The following is a 19,463-nucleotide window of genomic DNA, read 5'->3' as shown; positions in this document are numbered from 1 at the left end:
GCTGACAAATCCTAGTGGAGAAATGGGTGTCTGGGTAGAAGTAGGTATTTCTGAGTTTCACAGTTCTTCATGGAGCAGATGGATCAGAAACACAAAGTCTGTGTGCAGTACTGGATTTTAAATACCAGCCTGAGCACTGACAGAGGAAGATAGCTCGCACTGAGGGGTGGAAATGAAAGCCTTTGGAAAGGGCACTGCTACTCACAGGCGCCATCTGGCAGTCGAGGTGAGAAACTGCTCCCAGAAAGAAACCCACACACAAAATGGAATTCCCCCAAAGCACAAAATAGTCACGTATGGACCTGAGAGTTGGACCAGAAAGAAGGTTGAGTGCTGAAGAACTGATCCTTTTGAACTGTGATGTTGGAAAAGACTCTAGAGAGTCCCTTGGACTGCAAGGAGATCCAGCCAGTCCATCCTAAAGGAGACCAGTCCTGGGTGTTCATTGAAAGGACTGATGCTGAAGCTGAAACTCCAATACTCTGGTCACCTCATGCGAAGAGTTGACTCATTGGAAAAGACCCTGATGCTGGGAGGGATTGGGGGCAGGAGGAGAAGGGGATGACAGAGGATGAGATGGCTGTATGGCATCACCAACTCGATGGACATGGATTTGGGTAAACTCCGGGAGTTGGTGATGGACAGGGAGGCCTGGCGTGCTGCGAATCACGGGATCGCAAAGAGTCAGACATGACTGAGCGGCTTAACAACAACAAAGTATAATGCATTGGGCCTCTTGTGTTTTGAGTGCATAATGCACATATTTTTCTACTTGCATAATGCACATATTTTCTACATACCTATCCTTAAGGAGATATGATTACCTTTATTTTATAAATGAGAATTTTGAAACTCAAAGATACTAAGTATCTTGCCTTAAGAAGCTTGACCACGGTGTGCAGAGTCTCCCTCAACCTCTATTTCTGCTGGACCAGGCAAACTCTCAAAAGCTCTCAAAAAATTCTCACAAGTTCCTCAGGCCTCCTACCTCCTCCAGTCCTTCTCAGCTGGAATCACAGGTGGTCTACACTCCACTTTAAGCCACTTATCCAGGCAGGAACCACATTAGCAGTCGGATCAATAGGCTGTCCCCCTTGCCTTCAGTTGCCTGATTCATGGCACAGAACTCCTGCCCCGGGGACTAAGTCAGATGCTCCACCCTGAATTGCAGGGCGTTGTTATCCCATGCTACTCTCAACAGCTCCCCTCCCAGGGAGTGGGCCATGCTGGATTCTCCTCTCTGTCCACTAATCGTTGACGAGGTGCTCTCAGGATTACAGAGAAGAAGAAAAAACTTATCCTCATCCTCTCCTCTCTCCTCCTTCTGCCCTGAACTCCACCACAGCCCTGAGCGCGGCTGGGAACTCTGGTCTCGACCCCCACGACACCACCCCGGGAGCTGTTGAGCAGGCCCAGGCTCAGCCACATGGGAACCAGCCTCTGCAGCGAGGTCGCTTCCCCAGACCACCCCTCCCGGCACCCCTCATCCGGGAACTGCTGAGGATGCAGATGAATTCTCCCTCATCATTGTCCTCTGGAAAGTGTGTGGAGAGATGAAAAAAAGGCTAGAAACTTGAGGGCAGACCTATGCTGCCTCAATTTTCAAAAAGAGACGGTGATGGCTCCTTGATATTTCACTAAGTGTAACATTCTTTAGAAACAAAGGATGTGTGAACAGTAAGGAAATAGTGAAGCATGAGAGCCAGAAATGTTTGCCGTGAATAAATCATGTGAAATTAACCAACTTACCTTTTGAGAAAAAAGTTGTCTTATTGGTAGATTTTGTCATGCCAGTGGCACAGTTTGGAAACAAGGATTCCAAAAATGTTAATGGAGGACAAGTTTGCCTGGAGGGGTATGCAGTGACATACAAAAAGGCTGGTCTGTGCCATGACTCGGTCAGTGAATTAAATGAAACCCAGACGCATCCTTACTGATGCAGGATTCACAGTTATTTCACATGTTGGAACAACAACAATAAAGAAAAATGGAATTTAATTAGTGGAAATGAAAAGTCTGAGGCCTCCTTGAAAACAACTAAAGGAAGCTGTTCCTGGCTACTTACTACAGGAAGGAGTAGCCAGCAGCTCGTGACAAAAGATCGAGGCTTTTGACCACCACAAGCCAAGTGTAAGTGAGAACGTGATGCCATTGCTTAGAAAGTCCTGCAGCCAGGCTTTCCAGTGGAGATTTGCAAAAATCTGCTCTTCCACAAAGCAGGGAGAACACTGAATCAGTGTTTTTAGAACTATGGAAATGAACAAAAGTCTTGCAACAATCCAAGGAATATTTATTCAGGAAAAATGTCTGGCTGTCATCAAAAACACTGTGCTTTGTGCATTTAAACTTGTCCTATTCCTGCTTCCCTCATATTTATATGAATATATATGTATATGTTTCCCTGGAGGAGGAAATGGCAACCCACTGCAGTATTCTTGCCTGGAGAATTCCATGGACAGAGGAGCCTGGCAGGCTACAGTCCACGGGGTGGCAAAGAGTCAGACATGACTGAGTGACTCTCAGTCATATGTATATATCTACATATATATACATGTATATGGTCTTAGCAATGCCCCTGGTACATAACCACCACTTAATAAATATTAGCCTAAAGATAATGCTTCCTTCTTCTTCCCCTTCCTGTAGTTGTTCTGCCTCCAAATACGTATGCATATCTGTATATGCATATACACAGTATATAATACCATACATAACATATATGTAGATACACAGTACATCCACTGTATAGTAGTTTTGCCTCCATATATGATCAGTTGCTAGATCCCCTTCATTTTTCTTTCCCAGTTTTCATAGGAGCTGGAAAATCCTGGCAGAAGCAGTGGCCTCCGAGTCCATGCTGGGGCTCCCATGGACAGGGCTGGGGCAGGCTAGGTTGTCTCTGGGAAGTCAGACAAATGTGAATTATAACTTAGGACGAGAAGCAAGATTAACGCTAAAGGGTGGCTCAGACCCTGAGCTGGTGTAAGACAAGGGGCAGAACATGAGGGAACAGGAGAAGCGGGGCAAGGGGGAAGGCGGCGAGGGGCCCAGGCTGCAGGGGGCTCAGGAAGGCTGCGGCAGCCCCCCTCCGCATCCTCGCAGGCATCCTTCACCCTGAATCTCCACCCACTCACTGTGCTCTCCGGACCACTGAAGGGGTTTGCAAATTGTGCTACCCAGAGGTACACCCAAGTTTCTTCCAACATTTAATTTTTAAAAATTGTGGCCAGTTTACCATTTGGGGGCTGTAAGAAGGTAAGAAGGAGGCATATTAGGTGAAGACCTGGGTCCCACACTCCTATTTCAGCCAGAACAACGGCTTCATTTTCACTTCTCTTAAATACTGGAGCTTCTCTTAAAATTCAGCTTTGTTAAGAGTTTTCACTGCAACAGTGTTTGGCTTCACATTGGTCTACTGCAACATCGCCTGGACATCTCTGACTTTTGCCACCCTTCCCTTGCACTCTGCTCTAAGTAAATCATGCTAAGTGCTTCTTCACTAAAGTACCTACTTCCTGCTCCAGAATATCTGTTGACTTTTTATTATTCTCTGAACAAATCAAATCCCCAGCTGAGCCCCTGGGCCCTCTTTAATCAGAATGAAAGGAATGGGGTAATACCTGACGCTATTTAGAACCCTTAGTGCTTGGCAGCACTCAATACGTAAATACCAACTTACTATATTTGATTGTAACTTAAGGGAACTTTGCATCCTCCCAACTTCTGGAACACGACCTTGCATACAGGGCCTTCACAGCATACTTCCTTGTACAGAGCTCGGTTTCCGCAGGGCGATGTTTAGGAAGATCCTGACTTTCTATCTTCTGCAGAAAATGACGTGGTAACATTTAGAAAGTGCCTTCACTTTCTTCTTCTGTTGTCTGGAAAAATACCTACTTCTGGCTGGTCCTCGATGGAACTTGGGATGACCTAACTGGATCCCTGGAGTGGCTCATCACTACACCTGGCTCTTGGCGCCCCCTTGTGGCGATCTGCTGCCATGCAGCGTTCAACCAGAGAAGGGAGAGCTATTCTTTGGTGGGTATTGGACTCAAAGACGAACATCATGAGAGAATTAGCTCCGTTATCCTCACCGCGCTGCTCTGAGGTTGCTGCGGTTGGTTTCATAACTTATTCTAAGTACGATACCTAACAAGCGGCAGAATAGAAACTTGGACCCAAGCTGGTTAGACCAGGGCTTGTGCTTCTGACAGCTATGCTAACATGCCAAGACACATTATAGGAGGCATATAAGGATGAATTAAGAGAGAGAATTTCTGGAATAATGGAGTAGAAAGCTTGGCAGGCTTTCCCCTAAGCAAAATAACAGCTGAACTGAGGATATCGTTTAAAACAGTCATCATTGAAAGCCTCTGGGAAGATGTCCTAAGGGGATATAGCAAAAGAGAAACATTTGTTCAAGAAAATCTAAAGTATCTCAATAAAAACAGTGAAAATCTGTGGTGTGAGCCCCACTCTGTTCCACTGCCCTCCCCACCAGGTCCAAGTTTTGAAAGTTCTGCCCACAGTGCGTGCAGCCAAACGCTCCGTTTCTCCTGAGACCAGGGTCTGGGGCTGCGGTTTGACCCCAGAGGAGGCAGGAGGCTGCTGTTTCTCAGCCTCCAGCCCCATTTTGCACAAGTTGCATTCCGGAGAGTCATGCCAAGAGGACTGGGTCTCCCTCTCCTCATCCAGCCCCACCTGTCGGGCAGAAGCTCTTCCCCAGACAAGTTGAGGGTCCCAGGGCCCTGGTTGCCCACACTTGCACGGCAGAGATGATAAGCGTGTCCACACCGCCTCCCACAGAACAGACTTGTTAAGCAAGGACATCACTTTGGGAAGACAGGGTCTCTGACCCAGCCTCAGTGCCCTGGTACCACTCATCTGAACCTATTGGGAAAGGCAGGCCATAATAAGGAAAAGCTCCACAGTTCTGAATTTCTTTGGAATAAAGAGTTGAGAGCTTCACGTCTAAAAGCATTGCTGAAAATACCCGTGATCTTCATGGAGAACAACGGAAGAGACTGTTATCTGCGGGATACAGGCTAAATGGTGGACCAGCCAGAAGCCTAATCGAGAGAACCAGCGAGAGAGAAGCCCAGCAGAGCACCCCACTGGTCACAGCCAACTCTGGGGGTCACGCTGGCCGCCTGGGGAACCGCCAGGGCAGGGTGAGGATGGAGGAGTCACCGGGACTCGGAGAGGAGCCGTTCCGAGGTGCTGAGTCGGGGAGCGGGGCCGGAGGGGAAGTCCGCACGTGGAAAGGAGACCTGGAGACCTACTCTCCTCTGAGAGAGCGGGGAGGGAAGGGGGCGGAGCTCGGGGGCGTGGTGTCACTCGTTTGTAAGGTCTTTAAAGTGGGGGCTGTTCCATCATTTGTGTGTGGACAGGATTGTGTGTGACCCAGGTAAGAAGGGGCAATTCGTGATGTGTGATATAGAAGGGGTGTGGCCTTGGAGTGAGGGAAGCCGGCACATGGAGAGGAAGGCCTTTCAGAGAATGAAGCGGAGGACAAGAAGGAGGAGGAGGAGGGTCCTGCTTTCCTGGACCAGACAGGAAAGAAGCTGGATGCAGACACAGGACGATGTCCCGCGTGGTCCAGGAAAGATGGGCGCACTCCCACGTGATGCCCTGGGTTTTAACCAGGAGAACATAGATATAAGCTGGGGAAATCTGAGGAGTGAACAAAAGGGGTGGGATCAAGCTGATCGAGAGAGAGCGTGGGGATCCCCGGCAACACAGTGTACCCAGCTGAAGTCAGTTACTCAGCTCTTCATTTAAAGTGACAACAATTGGCTTCATTTCATGGCTTTCTGTGGCTATTCCTGGGAAACTTGGTATGTAGAAACTGCTCCACCTGTGAGGTGCGTGTGATGAGAGGAAAGAAGGGTAAGAGAGCCAGTGGCAGGGGAGTGATGGAGCGATCCATGAACCCTAAGTGAGGGAGATGGAACTGACCTCAAGAAAAGGCAGATGAACAAAAGAAAAAATAAGTCAGTTCAGTTCAGTTCAGTTCAGTTGCTCAGTCATCTATGACTCTTTGCGACCCCATGGACTGCAGCACGCCAGGCCTCCCTGTCCATCACCAACTCCCAGAGTCTACTCAAACTCATGTCCATCGAGTCGGTGATGCCATCCAGCCATCTCGTCCTCTGTCATCCCCTTCTCCTCCCGCTTTCAATCTTGCCCAGCATCAGGGTCTTTTCCAATGAGTTGGTTCTTCCCATCAGGTGGCCAAAGGATTGGAGTTTCAGCTTCAGCATCAGTCCCTCCAATGAATACCCAGGACTGATCTTGAGGATGGACTGGTTGGATCTCCTTGCAGTCCAAGTGACTATCAAGAGTCTTCTCCAACACCACAGTTCAAGAGCATCAATTCTTTGGTGCTCAGCTTTCTTTTTCTTTCTTTCTTTTTTTTTTTTTTGGTGCTCAGCTTTCTTTATAGTCCAACTCTCACATCAACATGACTAATGGAAAAACCATAGCCTTGACTAGATGGACCTTTGTTGGCAAAGTAATGTCTCTGCTTTTTAATATGTTATCTAGGCTGGTCATAACTTTTCTTCCAAGGAGCAAGCGTCTTTTAATTTCATGGCTACAGTCACCATCTGCAGTGATTTTGGAGCCCAAGAAAAGAAAGTGTCACTATTTCCATTGTTTCCCCATCTACTTGCCATGAAGTGATGGGACTGGATGCCATAATCTTTGTTGTTTGAATATTGAGTTTTAAGCCAACTTTTTCACTCTCCTCTTTCACTTTCATCAAGAGGCTCTTTAGTTCTTCTTCACTTTCTGCCATAAGGGTGGTGTCATCTGCATATCTGAAGTTATTGATATTTCTCCCAGCAATCTTGATTCCAGCTTGTGCGTCATCCAGCCTGGCATTTCTCATGATGTACTCTGCATATAAGTTAAATAAGCAGGGTGATAATATACAGCCTTGATGTACTCCTTGTCTAACTCAATGAAACTATGAGCCATGCCGTGTAGGGCCACCCAAAATGGATGGATGGGTCATGGTGGAGAGTTTTGACATAACATGGTCTACTGGAGAGGGGAATGGCAAACCACTTCAGTATTCTTGCCTTGAGAACCCCATGAACAGTATGAAAAGGCAAAACATAAGTAGTTGGAAGAATAGATTGGAGGTCTCCATGAGGCTGAAGAATTCCTGGCAAGAGAGGAAGATGTGGTCCCAAAATCAGATCATCAGGTACCTGGAGGCAAAGTTTGCGGTGGAATCTCAGGCTCCCGGTTGCGGGGAGTAGATGGATGGGGAGCTGGGCGAGCCGCCTGCCCACCCGCGGAAGTCATGAGCTGAGTCCCTGGATCACGGGCTGGAGTCTGGAAGTAGTGACCAGAGAGCCAGAGGAAAGAAGGCAGCAGAGGGCAGCAGGAGCCCCAAAGGAGCGGGCTTTGCTGTTGCTCTTGTACTTTTTTTTGTTGTTTGTTTAACACCAAGGTAGAGGAATAACTGCTGGAAGCAGCAAGGACCCACACGGAGGACCGTTCTGCCATCAGACCCTGAGCTGCGCCAGAGTGAGGCGCACACCCTGCCGGGGTCTCAACTCTGGCCTAGAGGTGAGGGAACTCTCGGAGGCCTGTCTGAGGATGGACGAGCCTGCTGATCACTCAGTGGACGTTCTTGGTGGCAGAGTTAAGGGTTGGAGGGAGAGGAGGAGTTAAGGGTTGGCTGGATGGGGCAGGGGCTGTGTAAAGACGGGCTTTTACTTTTCTAAACATCACTAACTTTGCTGATTGTTTGGTTAGATGACTTACATAATTTGTTAATGACGTACATTTGTGGTCAGTCACCGTTGACTCTTTGTGACCCCATGGACTGTAGCCTGCCAGGAGTTTTCCAGACAACAATACTGAAGTGGGCTGCCATTTCCTCCTCCCGGGGATCTTCCCCACCCAGGGACTGAACCTGCGTCTCCTGCACTGGCAGGAGGATTCTTTACCTCTGAGCTGCCTGGGAAGCCAGCAACATTTATATGTATATAAAAATTATCTCCCCCTACTCAAAAAACTGACTACAGAAAATTCCATTGGCTTCCAACTTTATTTTATTTTTCTAGCATTTTTAATGGCTTCCTCTGCGCTTTTAGACATTGTGGGCCCTGGATGGTAGTTGCAGTTTTGACTCGATTCAGCCCATTTGGAAAACAAACCATTAGGAAGCACATTTGGGTTTCGTTTTGTGAAAGAAGCAACCCCCCCTGACAGTATCTATTTCATTAGCACATCAGGACCTGGGGAGAGGGGAGACTACTCTGGAAAGAAAAGTACAGCAGAAAAAAGAAAAGAAAAGTACAGCAGAAATAGGAGAGAGGTCAGCCAAGCACCGCAATTCAATTTTTCTCTTTCCAGACCACATCTCAGTCAGAGCAGCTGCACTAGATAAGGCTCTCTGGTTAAGATGCTGAAGTTGATATTCAGATTAAAGGTAACGTGAGGAGGACTTTCTCTCTCAGGTTGAGAAGTGTTTTCATTAGGGAAAAATGGGAGGCAAAACAAAGGAAGTGCTGAGGCTTTCAAACAAAATGCGAACAGGAGAGGATGATGGAGAAAATGGTTTAAATGCCCCAGAGAAAGGCTGTGCTTGTCTGCACAGGTCAGGTCTGCCTGACAGTCAAATCAGAACTGTGTCCAGCCATCTTCGGCTCTGAATGCATGAGAACAAATCCCCTGCAATGGTCCAGCTTTTGATTGCCTCGGCAATAGCATGGTTTGTGACCACAGAGACCCAGCTACTCTTCCTCTTTCTAAGAAACACTTAGAGCCATTCACTGGGGCCTTATTTAAAGATATTACATTGATAAATTAAATGGAATCATATATCCAGCTTGCCTAGCTATACATAGGAAGGCTACTTTCTTTCCACTTCAGTTGTTAAACACAGTGAAACAATGGACAACACACATTGCTCTAAAGAACTGCTTTTCCCTCTGAATTTTAAAATTGCAATAATTGTAACACTGAAACTATTATTGCTATTGTTGACTCTAATTCACTCTCTTGGCATTGGCTGGAATTCTGTGTGAAGTCAGTCTTTCCTTGGCATCTACCCAATAGGCTTGGTGATGCAGCCTGGTCTAGAAAATGGTCTTACAGCAACTGTGGTAATTACCACCTGGATTGAGATGCTCCTGCATGTCAGTTAGGTGCTGTACTGGGCATATGTTATCCCCATTTCCCCAGCATCTCTGTGAGGGAGGTAGCAGCATCCTGGTCTAATGGATGAAGAAACTGAAGCTTAGGAGAGTCTTGGCCAAGACTGTTTTATAAATAATGAAATGCATAAAATACCTGCCATGTCAGTGGTGAAGCATAGCTAACCCTTGATTAGAATCTTCTGAAGAATTTTAAACTCTTTTCAAACTATTTTTTAAGCTTGCGTCACTGTGATCAAACACCAAAGGCATACCGTTGATAATGGCAGGTGGAAGTTCTTGCCCATCTTACCTTTCTTTTTGTGGTGGTGCTAGGACTTCGTGCTGCACTGGGCTTTTTCCTAGCTGTGTCTAGCGGGGGCTTCCCTTGCTCCTCGTCGCCATGGCTTCTCTTGTGGAGGAGCACCGGCTCCAGGCATATGAGTTCAGTGGTGATGGCTCAAGGGCTCTGAAGGACACAGGTTCAGTAGCTGTGTTGCTCCGGCTCAGTCGCTCCAAGGCATGTGGGATCGTCCTGGATCCCAGACCAGGGATCAAACCCGTGTCCATTGCATTGGCAGGCAGATTCTTAACCACTGGGCCACCGGGGAAGTCCAGGAGGCAAGCTGAAAAAAAAGAAAATTGTTTATTTGTTTTGGTTGTGCTGGGTCTTTGTACTGCGTGCAAGCTTCTTCTGGTTGGTGTGGGCGGGAGCTCCCACTGGAAGCCTGATGGTCATGGGCTTCTCATCGGTGGCTTTTCTTGTCGTGACGCGTAGGCCCCAGGAGCACTTCAGTGGTTGCATTTCGTGGGTTCAGTAGCTGTGGCTCGCAGGCCCTAGAGTGAGGGCTCAGCTGTCGTGGTGAAAGGCTTTAGTTGCTCCCACCAAGTGGATCTTCTTGAACCAGGGCTCGAACCCTTGTTCCCTGCATTGGCAGGCAGATTGCTATCCACTGCATCACCAGGGAAGTCCCTATCCTATCTTTCTTGAACACTGCTGATTTTGATCAAAACATGGCTCCAACTATAGGGGTCTGCCCTTGGGTTTTCCCCTCTCCTTTGCCACTGTCTCTGGGCAACCTCGCTTATGCTTAAGGCTTTAACTGCCAACTCCGTTCTGATGACTTCCAAGTCTTTAATTACAGTTCAATCTCTTTCCTGAGTTCCAACCCATTTCATCTTAGAAAACTTTATTTTTATTGGTTAACATATACATTTTACACTTAGCAACAGGTGTAAACTCTGACATCTGAAACATCCATCAGAAAAGAATGTCCGAGAGGCACTTACACAAGAGGATGTCACTATACATTCACACAGTGACATTTCAGACAGATAAGTGCCCTTATAGCAGGGCATCAAATAGGAAAAATAACATGAGCAGACAGCATGTGACATAAAATGAAACACATATGTAGAGACTGACCATTATTTGAAGCCAACCTATTTATATCCAGCTACTCATGAGAGGTCTCCTCCTGGGTATTCCTGCCGCTGCTGCTGCTGCTGCTAAGTCGCTTCAGTCATGTCCGACTCTCTGCGACCCCATAGATGGCAGCCCACCGGGCTCCTCCGTCCATGGGATTTTCCAGGCAAGAGTACTGGAGTGGGGTGCCATTGCCTTCTCCACCTGGGTATTCCTAAGGCACCTCAAACTCAATATACCCCAAACTGAACCCATACCATTCTCCCAAACAAACATCCCCTCTTCCAGTTTCCATGTACCCAGACAGTCATGGCTGGAACCAGCAGGTCACAGAATCCTCCCACTCCTTCTGTCTCTTTCCTGTATCCTGTTGGTGGCCTAGTCCTGCAGAGGAGAGATTCTTAGAATAAGGTCTCCAGACCACCTGCAGCAACACCATCTGGAAACAAGTTAGAAATAACGATGCGTGGACTCCATCCTTGTTTAGAACGAGCATCTTTGGGGCCAGGACCAGCAATCTGTGGTGTAACAAGCCATCCATGTAGTTCTGGTGATGCTCTAAATTGGCCTTGTTTATTAGCTCTCTAATTACTCCATTCCTGAAGCTCCTAAGTCAGTTCCTCCTCTTCTCACACCTGAATGAGTACAATCATTTCCTAACCATGTACCTTTCTCCACCTTAGACCCCTATGAGCTTCCTCCCCTTTCTTGCCAGCATGCTCCCTCCAAATGAAAATTTGATCATGTGTCTATCACACATATTAGGTTGGTGCAAAAGTAATTGCATTTTGCAATGTTGAACTTTGCCATTTGATATTGGAATACATTCATAAATAAATGTGTTTATGCTATACATCATTTTAATGCACATTTCTCACTTTTCTTTTTTGGCAATGACTTATTACTTGCTGTGTATTTTATATTTATTTTAGACTATGGAAATGATGTTAGACAAAAGCAAATCGAGTAATTTTCTTATTTGAGTTCAAAATGGGTTATAAAGCAGCGGAGACAACTTGCAACACCAGTAACACATTTGGCCCAGGAACTGCTAATGAATGTACAGTGAAGCAATGGTTCAAGAAGTTTTGCAAAGGAGACAGGAGCCTTGAAGATGAGGGCGTGGTGGCTGGCCACTGGGAGTTGCCAGTGACCAACCGAGAGCTATCATTGAAACTGATCCTCTTACAACTACACGAGAAGTTGCTGAAGAAATCAACATCGACCTTTTTACAGTCATTTGACACTTGAAGCAAATTGAAAAGGTGAAAAGGCTTGATAAGTGGGTGCTTCATGAGCTGACCGAAAGTTAAAAAAAAAAAAAAAAGCATCGTTTTGAAGTGTTGTCTTCTCTTTTTCTACACAACAACAATGAGCAATTTCTCAATTGGATTGTGACGTGTGATGAAAAGTGGATTTTATACAACAACTAGTGATGACCAGCTCAGTGGCTGGACTGAGACGAAGCTTCAAAGAACTTCCCAAAGCCAAACTTGCCCCCTCAAAAGTCATGGCCACTCTTTGATGGTCTGCTGTCCATCTGATCCACTACAGCTTTCTAAATCCTGGTGAAACAGTTACATCTGAGAAGTATGCTCAGAAAACCAGGGAGATGCGTGGAAAACTGCAATGCCTGCAGCTGGCACTGATCAACAGAAAGGGCCCAATTCTTCTCCAGGACAGTACCCGACTGCATGTCCAAACCCTGAAGCACAGGCTTTTACAATAGCAATAAACAAACTTATTTCTCATTGGCAAAGATGTATTGATTGTAATGGTTCTGATTTTGATTAATCATTAATTATTAGTTATTAATTTTATTGATAAAAATGTGTTTGAGCCTAGTTATAATGATTTAAAATTCACAATCTGAAACTGTAGTTACGTTTTCACCAACCTAATAACTTTCTTCAATGTTTCCCCAGTGCCTAAGGGGCCCTCTTCCCAAGAAAATATAATGCAGGCTCACAGAATTATTTAATGTGGCTACTAGAAAGTTTTTTAGGTTGAAAATGAAACTGGACTTCCCTAGTGGTGTAGTGGATAATAATCCACCTGCCAATGCAGAGGACGTGGGCTCACTCAGTCCCTGGGCCAGGAAGATCCCACCTGCCTCGGAGCAACTGTGCCACAACTGCTGAGCCCATGCGCCGCGACCCCCGAAGCCCACGCGCCTCTCGGCGTCTGTGTCCCGCAAGCGAAGCCCCTGCGGTGAGCCGCAGGGAAGAGGAGCCCCAACTAGAGGAAGCCCGCATGCCTCAGTGAAGAGCCGGTGCAACTAGAACTGACTATTTCAAAGAGAAAAGAGAGAAACTCAAAGATCCCACATGCCACAAGTAATGCTCCTGAGTGCCGCAACTGAGATCCAGCACAGCCAAATAACTAGTCTAAAAATAAATTTAAATAATAATTATTAAAACCCTATATATCTAAATATTATTTCAACATGCAATTAATATAACAATTAATAAGATACTTTGCTTTTTTCCCCCAAATCATTGAGATCTGGTATATATCTTCACGCTTACTGTGTATCTCATTTCAGATGTTTTCATTGAAAATATTCGGTTTATATTTAGATTTCATAACATTTGCAGTTGAAAAAGTAGATGTACTTATTCAAGGTGCTCCAAACATACTGAAAGGTTTTTCATTGGCTGAATGGAATAGCACTTTTAAATATTAAATGAATTAAAAATGAACTTCTCAGTCAAGCTGCCAGATTTCAGAAGCTCTCTAGTGGCCCACGGCACTGCGGCCAGCCGTCAGCGTGGCTTGGAGAGCGAGTCTGACCCTCAGCCTGGCCCTGGGACCTGCCTCCTCGGGGTCTCACTGCCCCGCCTCCCCGCCCTGCTGCCCTGAAAGGTTCAGCACACGCAAGTGCGTTTCCTGAGATGCTTCCCCTCGTTCCATGCCCCAGGACCGCCCCCCACGACACCTGCTTCCCCGCAGTCCCCTCTCCCGCATCTCCTTCCTGATATGGCAAAGTCCACTTATTTTTGTAAAGTCAGCCCAAGAGGCACCTCCTCCATTAAGCCTCCGTCTCTGCTCCCCAGCACTGACCAGGCCTTCTCTGAGCTGAACTGTGTATCAACTTCTAAGACTCATATAAATACTGAATTTTATTTACTTGCTCATATTTCTTTTTTTTAATTAAAAATTTTTTATTTTATATTGGTGTATAGTTGAGTAACAATGTTGTGTTAGGTTTGCGGGTACAGCAAAATGATTCAGTTATACACATACATGTATACATATCTCTTGTTGCTAGTTGGTAAACTCCTGAAATCTTGTTATTCATCTTTTTCTATCCGTAGCACCTAGAGCACTACCCCAATGAACACATGATTCATACCCAAGTTTGTGCCTTTTTGTTATCACATATTCTCCTCCATGGACCTGAAGGGCAGCAGTTCACTATCACTGAAGAATTAGTAAAAATTGTAGCTATGTAAGATAATGGATCTGTTAATTAATGTGACTGTATTCATCCTTTCACAGTGTATACATGTATCAGAACATCACACGGTATATCTTAAATCCTATTGTACAACCTAAATACATACAAATTTTAAAAATATATACATATATATATTTTAGTGAAGTATAGTTGGCTTACAGTGTTTCAGGTCACAGCAAGGAGATTCAGTCACACAAATACATATATATTATTTTTGAAATTATTTTCCATCCTAGCTTGTTACAAGGTGTTGACTCTGGTTCTCTGTGCTATATGGTAAACTGTTGTTGCTTGTTGCATATTTATTTTTTAATTAGAAATCTATCATTCTATTCACACTAAGTCAAACAAATGGAATCAAAATGTCATAATTTTTTTAATTAGGCAAAAATTCATAAGTTTTCCAAAATATATATATTACACTTATTTTTATATATGTATACAAAAGCTTTTCTACTGCACTTGATAAAGGCTTGAGGAGGAAGATTAAAAAGAAAGAAGAGATGGAGAAATTAGAGAACATAAACTAAATAAAATGGGAGCACTGAATATGAAATAGAAAAAGTGAAATAAACTAGATAAAAGTAAAAGCTCATCATATAGTCCAGTTGTTTTTAAACATGACTGCTCATTAGAAACATGTCTGCAGCTCCGGAGGAAAAAAGAAATAACTGAGCATTTGTATTTTTCAAAGAATTTCAAGATAATTCTGATATGCACCCAATCATTTTAAAAAGTGATTACAGGTTTTTCTATTATATCTAGTTTTGGTGATATAGAGTTCTATTGTTTTTCTGTTGACCAAACGTGATACAATGGTATTGAGTAATGATAGTAATAATCACAATAGTAAAAGAGGTTTGTCAGTTTTCACAATCAATAGTCAGACAAAGAATAAATGATAATTACAATTGCAAGCCATAATGGGAACATGATTAACTTAACAATATGAAATAATTACATTAATTACATACAATTTGCAGGGGGGAGGGGTGGGTCAAGCAGAGTAATGTAATAAGTGGAAATGCATACATGCACATCTTTTCATCCACCCAGCCAGTCTGTGTCTTTTGGTTGGTGCATTTAATCCATTTACATTTAAGGTAATTATCGATATGGATGATACTATTACTGTTTTCTTAATTGTTTTGGGTTTGTTTTCTTTACATCTTTTCCTTCTGTTGTGTTTCCTGCCAAGAGAAGTTCCTTTGTTGTGAAGCTGGTTTGGTGGCGCTAAATTCTCTTAATGTTTGCTTGTCTGGAAAACCTTTGGTTTCTCCATCAAATCTGAAGGGAGTCTTGCTAGGTAGAGTATTCTTGGTAGTAGGTTTTTCCCTTTCATCACTTGAAATACATCACGCCATTCCCTTCTGGCTTGTAGAGTTTCTGTTGAGAAATCAGCTGATAACCTGATGGGAGTTCCCTTGTATGTTACTTGTTGTTTTCCCTTTTTGCTTTTAATAGCTTATCTTTAATTTTTGTCAGTTTGGATACTCTGTGTCTTGGGGTGTTCCTCCTGGGACTCTTTCTGGGATGCTCTGTGCTTCCTGGACTTGACTGACTATTTCCTTTCCCATGTTCAGGAAGTTTTCAGCTATTATCTCTTCAAATATTTTCTCAGGTCCTTTCTCTCTTTCTCCTTCTGGGACCCCTATAATATGAATTTCGGCATGTTTAATGTTGTCCCAGAGGTCTCCACTTCATTTCTTTTCATTCTTTTTTATTCTGTGGCAGTGATTTACACCATTTTGTCATCCAGGTCATTTATCCGTTCTTCTGCCTCAGTTATTCTGCTATTGATTCCTTCTAGTGTATTATTCATCTGTTTGCTCTTTAGTTCTTCTAGGTCTTTGGTAAACATTTTTTGCATCTGCCCAATCTTTGTCTCCATTCTTTTCCAGAGATCCTGGATCATCTTCACTATTATTAATCTGAATTATTTTTCTGGAAGGTTGCCTATCTCCACTTTATTTAGTTGTTTTTCTGGGACTTTATCTTGTCCCTGAATCTGGGACATAACTTGCTGCTTTTGCATCATGATTAACTTTCTGTAGTATGTTTTTTGTTCCAGCTGCCGTGAGACAGTGCTTCTTCTTGCTTCTTCTGTCTGCCCTCTGATGCATGAAGCTGAGGCTTGTGTAAGCTTCTTGATGGGAGGGACTGGTGTTGGGAAGAACCAGCAGTTGGGCAGATCTTGCTCTGGTGGGCAGGGCTTTGCTCAGTAAAGCTTTAATCCAAATACCTGCTGATGGGTGGGCTTGCACTCCCTCCCTGGTAGTTGTTTGGCCTGAGGCGACCCAGCCCTGGGGTCTTTGGGCTCTATGGTAGGGTTAATGGCGACCTCCAAGAGGGTTGACACCAAGGCAGACCTTCCAGTGTCTTCCACAGGGAAGGGGTTCCCTGTGGGGCCCCTGCTGACCCAGACCTCCACAGGAGGCCCTCCGACACTAGCAGGCCCTCTGGTTCAGTCTCCTGTGGGTTACTGCTCCTCTCCTCTGGGTCTTGGTGTGTACACAACTTTGTTTGTGCCTCCAAGACTGGAGTCTCTTTCCCTCAGTCCTCTGGAAGGCCTATAATCAGACCTCACTGGCCCTCAAGGCCTGAATCTCTGGGGATTCCCAGTCCCTTTGAAGGGACTTCCCAATTCCCTGGAAAGCCAGATGGGGAGTTCAGAACCTTCACAAGAGTACGAGAACTTTTTGATATTATTGTTTTCCAGTCTGTGGGTCACCCACCTGGCAGGTATGGGATTTGATTTGGCCGTGACTGTGTCCCTCCTACTATCTCACTGCAGCTTCTTTGTCTTTGGAGGTGGTGTATCTATTTTTTTTTTTTTTTTATGGTCCTCCTGTTGATGGTTGTTCAACAGCTAGTTGCAATTTTGGTGCTCTTGCAGGAGGTGAGCGGACGTCCTTCTACTCCACCATCTTGCTACAATTCTCATTTGAAAAATCATACTTCAATAAAATTGGAAAGGAAAATAAATAAAATTTTGAAAATAAACAAATAAAAAACTATTAAAAAAAAAAAAGAGAATTTGCCCTCTTGCAATTGCCATGTTATGGCAATGTTTCTAAAGCTGAAGGACAAGAGATGGGCTTTCTGCCTTGCCATTTGTTCTTTCTCCAAAGGTGATACGCACACTGCTGAGTGTTCCCTTCACAGTGGAATTAGAACAGAAGACTGTAAGCTCTGGTGATTGTTATCTTTCTCTGGTTTTCCTGGACTCAGTGCTTTAACTTCTCTGAATCTTGGTGTCCTCCTCTGTAAAAGGGGTGATGAGTACGTGCTCAGTCACTTCAGTCATATCTGGTTCTTTGCGACCTACATAGAGGACTGTAGCCTGCCAGGGTCCTCTGTCCGTGGGATTCTCCAGGCAAAAATATTGGAGTGGGCTGCCATACCCTCCTCCAGGGATCTTCCCAAACCTGCATCTCCTGCACTGCAGGCAGATTCTTTACCCACTGACCCACCTGGAAAGCCCTAAAATGGATGATACCATCTGTAAAATGGTGATAACCTAATGCACTGAAGAATGTAAAATGTGCCATAAACTGGAGTTAAGCAAACCTAAGGTCCTATTATCATTTACTCTCAGAAGGCCACTGACAAAGATGAGAAGAGAGGAAACACCTCCTTTATGCAGGAGGCTGCACTGCCTGTGGGGGCAGGTGAGAAGTGAAGTGCGTGGATGAGGCGTGGATGAAGTCTCGTGCTGGCTCGTCCTGTTTCTTCACCACATTATGTTTCTGGAGGGAGGAGATGCCGCTTTGCACACTCATTGGTTCTGGGGTGTTACCCAATCATTATGTCTGGCTTTTTCCCCTCCAAACCTTCTTTTACTGTCCTGAGATCTTTCTATACACAGGCCGCTACATAAAAGATTTCTGAAAAGCAAGAATAACATTGTTAAATTATCAGGTATTAAGATCATGTGAGCTGTAATGATTTCGCTCAGGATACTTGCTGAGCTGGGGACTTCCCTGGTGGTTCAGCAGTAAAGAATCCACCTGTCAATGCAGAAAATGCGGGATTGATCCCTGGGTCAGGAAGATCTCCTGGGGAAGAAACTGGCAACCCACTCCAGTATTCTTGCCTGGGAAATCCCATGACAGAGGAGCCTGGTGGGCCACAGTCCATGGGGTCACAAAGAGTTGGACACAACTTAGCAACTAAAGAAGAAAACAACAAGGACAGCTTGCTGAGCTGGGTTCCCTCTGCCCACCTTCATCTCCCAAGGGGAAGAATGTCACAGGGTTGGAAGGAAAATAAGATAGCAGGCAGTGAGTGTACCCAAGAAGGGGCGCCGCTCCCCAGAGTCAGCTTCAAAGGGGGTGTGATGGGTGGCCCCAGAAGAGTGTGAGTTCCAGCAGTGGGGGGCCCTGCCCTAGGCCTGCGCCCCAGTGTCTCCTTACACGCCTACGGCTTGAGAGCAGGAGGGAGAGATTATAATGCCAGAGGCTGAGAGCAGAGAGAGTCCAAAGCAGTCAGTGGCTCAGTCTCCTAAGCTCCGGGGAGCCTTCCCAGGGAGACGCTTACATTTCCCAGTGTGTCCAACAAGGAGCGTGAGAGAACTGGTAGACCTGATGGTGTCTGCGTCACGATGGCGAGCTGGTCTACTAGCCACATGGAAGTTAGGCAGAGGAGAGGTCAGGCAGAGGCCAGCACAGTGCTGACAGGTGCCCCCCAAGCATCTGATGCCTCCCCCACCTCTAATGCCCACTCATTGTGTGATGCTCAGAACTCAGATGCAGTCCTTGCAAGTGCTTGGAAGGAAAAGTAGAAGACATGGGATTAACTGGGACAGCCTGGAACTGGCTTGGCTGAGAATTCAGTCAGAAGGGGGTAAGGCAGGGGATAGAGACTTTTATAGAGATGAAGTCAAGTTACACGAAATAAAGTAGGGATGCAATTGGAAAAAGCCTGTGCACAGCAATAAAGACGAAGTGCAACCAAAAATTAAACGTGTGTGTTAGTCTTTCAGTCATGTCCCACTCTGCGACCCCACGGACTATAGCCCGCCAGGCTCCGCTTTCCTTGGGATTTCCGAGGCAAGAATACAGGAGTGGGTTGCCCTTTCCTTCTCCAGGGCATTTTCCCAACCCAGGGATCGAACCTAGGTCTCCTGAATTGAAGGAAGATTCTTTACTGTCTGAGCCACCACGGAAGCACCAAAACATAAATAAATTAAAAAAATTTTTTTAAGTAGGGGAGAATAACTAATTTACCCTGTAGAAGGATTCCAGATAATTGATGTCAACATTCTGCCCTCAGGAGGGGCAGCCAGCTCCCTGCTCCCAGGTGTGGGCTGCACGTGTGTGTGGTGACTTTTCATTTTGGACGTGCCACGCAGCATGCAGAATCCTAGTTCCCCGACCAGAGATCGAACCCATGGCCCTGGGTTCTAGGATGCCCTAGGAGT

The sequence above is a fragment of the Cervus canadensis genome, chromosome 1 (assembly GCF_019320065.1).
Source record: "Cervus canadensis isolate Bull #8, Minnesota chromosome 1, ASM1932006v1, whole genome shotgun sequence".
NCBI classification, from domain to species: domain Eukaryota; kingdom Metazoa; phylum Chordata; class Mammalia; order Artiodactyla; family Cervidae; genus Cervus; species Cervus canadensis.
Note: the sequence above shows the minus strand (reverse complement) of the source record.